The sequence below is a fragment of the Oncorhynchus nerka genome, unplaced genomic scaffold (genome assembly GCF_034236695.1).
Source record: "Oncorhynchus nerka isolate Pitt River unplaced genomic scaffold, Oner_Uvic_2.0 unplaced_scaffold_1967, whole genome shotgun sequence".
NCBI classification, from domain to species: Eukaryota; Metazoa; Chordata; class Actinopteri; order Salmoniformes; family Salmonidae; genus Oncorhynchus; species Oncorhynchus nerka.
In genome coordinates, this window is record NW_027039364.1 from 12,501 (window position 1) to 20,000 (window position 7,500).

General features: G+C 45.5%; 1 pseudogene; it reads right to left on the reverse strand.

Annotated features, from left to right (window-relative positions):
• LOC135567519 (integrin beta-8-like) overlaps positions 1–7,500 on the reverse strand; it is a 57,057-nt pseudogene that overhangs the window by 10,098 nt on the left and 39,459 nt on the right.

A 7,500-nucleotide genomic window follows, 5' to 3' on the forward strand; every position in this document is an offset into this window, starting at 1 on the left:
TTAGAGTTAGAGGTAGAGGGGTAGAGGTAGAGGGAGAGGGGTAGAGGTAGAGTTAGAGGTAGAGGGAGAGTTAGAAGTAGAGTTGGAGGTAGAGGGAGAGTTAGCGGTAGAGGTAGAGTTAGAGGTAGAGTTAGAGGGGTAGAGGTAGAGGTAGAGGGGTAGAGTTGGAGGGAGAGGTAGAGGTAGAGGGGTAGAGTTAGAGGTAGAGTTAGAGGTAGAGTTAGAGGTAGAGTTAGAGGGGTAGAGTGGTAGAGGGAGAGTTAGAGGTAGAGTTAGAGGTAGAGGGGTAGAGGTAGAGGTAGAGGGGTAGATGTAAAGGGAGAGGTAGAGGTAGAGTTAGAGTTAGAGGTAGAGGGGTAGAGGTAGAGGGAGAGGGGTAGAGGTAGAGTTAGAGGTAGAGGGAGAGTTAGAAGTAGAGTTGGAGGTAGAGGTAGAGGGAGAGTTAGCGGTAGAGGTAGAGTAATAGGGGTAGAGGTAGAGGTAGAGGTAGAGGGGTAGAGTTAGAGGTAGAGTGAGAGGGGTAGAGGTAGAGATAGAATTAGAGGTAGAGTTAGAGTTAGAGGTAGAGGGAGAAGTAGAGGGGTAGACGAGAGGTAGAGGGTAGAGGAGAGTTAGGGAGTGAGAGTTAGAAGTAGAGGGGTAGAGGGAGAGCTAGAGGTAGAGGTAGAGGGGCAGAGGTAGAGGTAGAGTTAGAGGTAGAGGAGAGTTAGAAGTAGAGTTGGAGGTAGAGGTAGAGGGAGAGGTAGAGTGAGAGGGGTATAGGTAGAGTTAGAGGTAGAGGTAGAGTTAGAGGTGGAGGGGTGGAGGTAGAGGTAGAATTAGAGGTAGAGTTAGAGTTAGAGGTAGAGTGAGAGGGGTAGTAGGTAGAGGTAGAGGTAGAGGTAGAGGCTCGAAAGTTAGAGGTAGTTGTAGAGGGGTAGAGTTAGAGGGAGAGGTAGAGGTAGAGGGGTAGAGGGGTAGAGGTAGAGTTAGAGTTAGAGGTAAAGTTAGAGTGAGAGTTAGAGGTAGAGGGGTAGAGTGGTAGAGGGAGAGTTAGAGGTAGAGTTCGAGGTAGAGGGGTAGAGGTAGAGGTAGAGGGGTAGATGTAAAGGGAGAGGTAGAGGTAGAGTTAGAGGTAGAGGTAGAGTTAGAGGTAGAGGGGTAGAGGTAGAGGGAGAGGGGTAGAGGTAGAGTTAGAGGTAGAGGGAGAGTTAGAAGTAGAGTTGGAGGTAGAGGTAGAGGTAGAGGGAGAGTTAGCGGTAGAGGTAGAGTTAGAGGTAGAGTTAGAGGGGTAGAGGTAGAGGTAGAGGTAGAGGGGTAGAGTTGGAGGGAGAGGTAGAGGCAGAGGGGTAGAGTTAGAGGTAGAGGTAGAGGTAGAGGTAGAGGTAGAGTTAGAGGTAGAGTTAGAGTTAGAGGGAGAGGTAGAGGGGTAGACGTAGAGGTAGAGGTAGAGTTAGAGTGAGAGTTAGAAGTAGAGGGGTAGAGGGGTAGAGGGAGAGTTAGAGTTAGAGGTAGAGGTAGAGGTAGAGGGAGAGGGAGAGTTAGCGGTAGAGGTAGAGGGGTAGAGGGAGAGGGGTAGAGGTAGAATTAGAGGTAGAGTTAGAGGGGTAGAGGTAGAGGTAGAGGGAGAGGGGGTAGAGGTAGAGGTAGAGTTAGAGGTAGAGTTAGAGGTAGAGGGGTAGAGGTAGAGGGAGAGGGGTAGAGGTAGAGTTAGAGGTAGAGGGGTAGAGGTAGAGGGAGAGGGGTAGAGGTAGAAGTAGAGTTAGAGGTAGAGTTAGAGGTAGCGTTAGAGGTAGAGGGGTAGAGTTAGAGGTAGAGTTAGAGGTAGAGTTAGAGGGAGAGGTAGAGGGGTAGAGTTAGAGGTAGAGTTAGAAGTAGAGGGGTAGAGGGGTAGAGGGAGAGTTAGAGGTAGAGTTAGAGGTAGAGGGGTAGAGGTAGAGGTAGAGTTAGAGGTAGAGGGAGAGTTAGAAGTAGAGTTGGAGGTAGAGGTAGAGGGAGAGTTAGCGGTAGAGGTAGAGGGGTAGTGGTAGAGGTAGAATTAGAGGTAGAGTTAGAGGGAGAGGTAGAGGGGTAGACGTAGAGGTAGAGGTAGAGGGAGAGTTAGAGTGAGAGTTAGAAGTAGAGGGGTAGAGGGGTAGAGGGAGAGTTAGAGGTAGAGGTAGAGGTAGAGGGGTAGAGGTAGAGGTAGAGTTAGAGGTAGAGGGAGAGTTAGCGGTAGAGGTAGAGGGGTAGAGGTAGAGGGAGAGGGGTAGAGGTAGAATTAGAGGTAGAGTTAGAGGGGTAGAGGTAGAGGTAGAGGGAGAGGGGTAGAGGTAGAGGTAGAGGTAGAGTTAGAGGTAGAGTTAGAGTTAGAGGTAGAGTTAGAGGTAGAGGGGTAGAGGTAGAGGGAGAGGGGTAGAGGTAGAAGTAGAGTTAGAGGTAGAGGGGTAGAGTTGGAGGGAGTGGTAGAGGTAGAGGGGTAGAGTTAGAGGTAGTGGTAGAGGTAGAGGGGTAGAGGTAGAATTAGAGGTAGAGTTAGAGTTAGAGGGTAGAGGTAGAGGGGTAGAGGTAGAGTTAGAGGTAGAGGTAGAGTTAGAGGTAGCATTAGAGGTAGAGGTAGAGTTAGAGGGGTAGAGGTAGAGTTAGAGGTAGAGTTTGAGGTAGAGTTAGAGGGGTAGGGGTAGAGTTACAGGTAGAGTTAGAGGTAGAGTTACAGGTTGAGGTAGAGGTTGAGGTAGAGTTATAGAGGTAGAGGTTGAGGTTGAGGTAGAGGTGTAGAGGTAGAGTTAGAGGTTGAGGTTGAGGTAGAGGTGTAGAGGTAGAGGTTGAGGTAGAGGTAGAGGTGTAGAGGTAGAGGTTGAGGTAGAGGTTGAGGTAGAGGTTGAGGTAGAGGTCGAGGTGGAGGTAGAGGAGTAGAGGTAGAGGTTGAGGTAGAGGTTGAGGTAGAGTTAGAGTTACAGTGAGAAGAGCCGATATTCAACCTCAAGACATTAATGGTGGACTCATCAATATAGCCAACACATCCTCACTAAAGTGGAAGACTAGGTGACCACTAAGACTGCATCATTGTATCCACTGAAACAATATATCCCCTAGTGAAGCTTTTCATTAACAATAACAGGTCAGCTGATCATCACATGACACGTTCATGATCACATGACAAGTCATAATCTTACCAGATCAGATTACTCCCAAATACTCTATAAGAATCTCACACGCATACGCACACACAAACACACATCCACTTGCATGCGGGAGTGTGCGTGTTCGTGTGTGCGTTTGTGTGTGTGAGTGAGTGAGTGCATGATTTTGTGTGTGATTGTGTGTGCGTACGTGTGTGTACCGTCTGGTTGGGCTGGACATTGGAACAGCTGTGGTCGTGGGATTCAGATCCTTCCGGACAAAGAGGAGAGACACTGACCAGAAAACGACTGAACGCTCTGTCCTCCACTGACACAGACACCTGGACAACTGACAACAACCTCTAGAGGAGACAGAGAGAGACAGAGAGAGAGAGAGAGAGAGAGAGAGAGCGAGAGAGAGAGAGACAGAGAGACAGAGAGAGAGAGAGAAAGAGAGAGAAAGAGAGACAGAGAGAGAGACAGAGAGAGAGAGAGAGAGACAGAGAGAGAGAGAGAGAGAGAGAGAGACAGAGAGAGAGAGAGAGAGAGAGAGAGAGAGAGACAGAGAGAGAGAGAGAGAGAGAGAGAGAAAGAGACAGAGAGAGACAGAGAGAGAGACAGAGAGAGAGACAGAGAGAGACAGAGAGAGAGACAGAGAGAGAGACAGAGAGACAGAGAGAGACAGAGAGAGAGAGAGAGAGAGAGAGAAAGAGAGAGAGACAGAGAGAGACAGAGAGAGACAGAGAGAGAGACAGAGAGAGACAGAGAGAGACAGAGAGAGAGACAGAGAGAGAGACAGAGAGACAGAGAGAGACAGAGAGAGAGAGAGAGAGAGAGAGAAAAAGAGAGAGAGACAGAGAGAGAGAGAGAGAGAGACAGAGAGAGAGACAGAGAGAGACAGAGAGAGAGACAGAGAGACAGAGAGAGACAGAGAGAGAGAGAGAGAGAGAGAGAGAGAGAGAGAGAGAGAGAGAAAGAGAGAGAGACAGAGAGAGAGAGAGACAGAGAGAGAGAGAGAGAGAGAGAGAGAGAGAGAGAGAGAGAGATAGAGAGAGATAGGGAGAGACAGAGCAGGTTGTCATCAGAAAGCCTCCATTGCTTTTCTGTCCTCTGATCAACAGGGGATGATGGGGGGAAATGAGGTGGGGCTACAAATACAAATAGCGTATTATTATTAATTGGTGATTATACTGTGTTACCGTGGAGACGGGATAGCCTTAATAATGCCAAGCTCTGTTGCGGATTCAATGTGTGTGTGGGTCTGGGTGTGTGTGATGTGTATGTGTACAGAATGTGAAGAGTTGTGGAGTCGACAGATTCCTATAACAAACAATGGTTTGTTATGTAGAGATAGAGATTATATACTGGGCCAAACCCTCACTCTCCCCTTACCCCTCACCCTCCACTTACCCCTCACCCTCCCTCTTACCCCTCACTCAACTTACCCTCACCCTCAACTTACCTCACCCTCCCCTTACCCCCTTACCCTCCCCTTAACCCTCCCCTTACCCTCACCCTCCCTTACCCCCTCACCCTTCCCTTACCCTCACCCCCCCTTACCCCATACCCTCCCCTTACCCCTCACCCTCCCCTTACCCCTCACCCTTCCCTTACCCTCACCCTCCCCTTACCCCATACCCTCCCCTTACCCCTCACCCTCCCCTTACCCCTTAACCTCCCTTTACCCTCACCCTCCCCTTACTCCCCTTACCCCATACCTCCCCTTACCCCCTCACCCTTCCCTACCCTCACCTCCCCTTACCCTCACCCCCTTACCCCTCACCCTTCCCTTACCCCATACCTCCCCTTACCCCCCTTACTCCTCCCCACCCCATACCCCCCCTTACCCCATACCCTAGTGTTTTTTCGTTTTTCTCTGTGTGTGTGTGTGTGTGTGTGCGCGTGTGTGTGTGCATGTGTGTGTGTGTGTGTGTGTGTGTGTGTGTGTGTGTGTGTGTGTGTGTGTGTGTGTGTGTGCGGCATGTGTGTGCGCATGTGTGTGCGCATGTGTGTGTGTTACCTTGTATGCATCCACTACCAGGTCTATGAGGTTGGGAGCCTGGAACAGAACACTGGAGCCTGGTAGCAACGTGACCAGCTCCTAGAGATGGAGAGGTGTTGTGTTCAACACCGTATAGAGTTACAACAGTGTATAGAGTTACAACAGTGTATATAGACATAATGTGACATTTGTAATGTCTTTATTCTTCTGGAACTTCTGTGAGGGTAATGTTACAGTTCATTTTTACTGTTTATTTCACTTTTGTTTATTATCTACTCCACTTGCTTTGGCAATGTTAACATATGTTTCCCATGTCAATAAAGCCCTTGAATTGAAATTAATTGATGTTAATTCCAGAGAGAAAAGGACACAGAGTCTGGGAATCTCAGTTTGAGACAATGTTAATGATTGTGAGAGAGTTGTGTGTGTGTGTGTGTGTGTGTGTGTGTGTGTGTGTGTGTGTGTGTGTGTGTGTGTGTGTGTTAGAGAGATTACCTCATACCACTGATATTGTAGTTGTTCCACAGCAAAGAGAGAATAGATGTGGTTCTCTAGAAGCTTCTCGGCCAGCAGGCCTAAACTGGGATGGTCCTAACAGAAACAGTCAGACAAGACATGTTGGTGTTCATCATGTAATCATCATCATCTTGTGTTCATCATGTAATCATCCTCATCATGTGTTCATCATCATCTTGTGTTCATCATCATCATCATGTGTTCATCATCATCATGTGTTCATCATCATCATGTGTTCATCATCATCATGTAATCATGCGTTCATCATCATAATCATGTGTTCATCATCATGTGTTCATCATCATCATCATGTGTTCATCATCATCATCATCATCATGTGTTCATCATCATCATGTGTTCATCATCATCATGTGTTCATCATGTGTTCATCATGTGTTCATCATCATCATGTGTTCATCATGTGTTCATCATGTGTTCATCATCATCATGTGTTCATCATCATCATCATCATGTGTTCATCATCATCATGTGTTCATCATCATCATCATCATGTGTTCATCATCATCATCATCATCATGTGTTCATCATGTGTTCATCATCATCATCATCATCATGTGTTCATCATCATCATGTGTTCATCATCATCATCATCATGTGTTCATCATGTGTTCATCATCATCATCATCATCATGTGTTCATCATCATCATGTGTTCATCATCATCATCATCATGTGTTCATCATCATCATCATGTGTTCATCATGTGTTCATCATGTGTTCATCATGTGTTCATCATCATCATCATCATCATGTGTTCATCATGTGTTCATCATCATCATCGTCATGTGTTCATCATGTGTTCACCATCATCATCATCATCATGTGTTCATCATCATCATGTAATCATCATCATCATGTGTTCATCATGTGTTCATCATCATCATGTGTTCATCATGTGTTCATCATCATCATCATCATCATGTGTTCATCATCATCATGTGTTCATCATCATCATGTGTTCATCATGTGTTCATCATCATCATCATCATCATGTGTTCATCATCATCATGTGTTCATCATCATCATCATCATCATCATGTGTTCATCATGTGTTCATCATCATCATCATCATCATGTGTTCATCATCATGTGTTCATCATCATCATGTGTTCATCATCATCATGTAATCATCATGTGTTCATCATGTGTTCATCATCATCATCATCATGTGTTCATCATGTGTTCATCATCATTATGTGTTCATCATGTGTTCATCATCATCATCATCATCATGTGTTCATCATCATCATGTGTTCATCATGTGTTCATCATGTGTTCATCATCATCATGTAATCATCATCATCATGTGTTCATCATCATCATCATCATGTGTTCATCATCATCATCATCATCATGTAATCATCATGTGTTCATCATCATCATGTAATCATCATGTGTTCATCATGTAATCATCATGTGTTCATCATGTGTTCATCATGTGTTCATCATCATCATGTGTTCATCATGTGTTCATCATGTAATCATCATGTGTTCATCATGTGTTCATCATGTGTTCATCATCATCATGTGTTCATCATGTGTTCATCATCATCATCATCATCATGTGTTCATCATGTGTTCATCATGTGTTCATCATCATCATGTGTTCATCATCATCATCATCATCATGTGTTCATCATCATCATCATCATCATGTGTTCATCATCATCATCATCATCATGTGTTCATCATCATCATCATGTGTTCATCATCATCATCATCATGTGTTCATCATCATCATGTGTTCATCATCATCATCATCATCATGTGTTCATCATGTAATCATCATGTGTTCATCATGTGTTCATCATCATCATGTGTTCATCATCATCATGTGTTCATCATCATCATCATGTGTTCATCATGTGTTCATCATCATCAT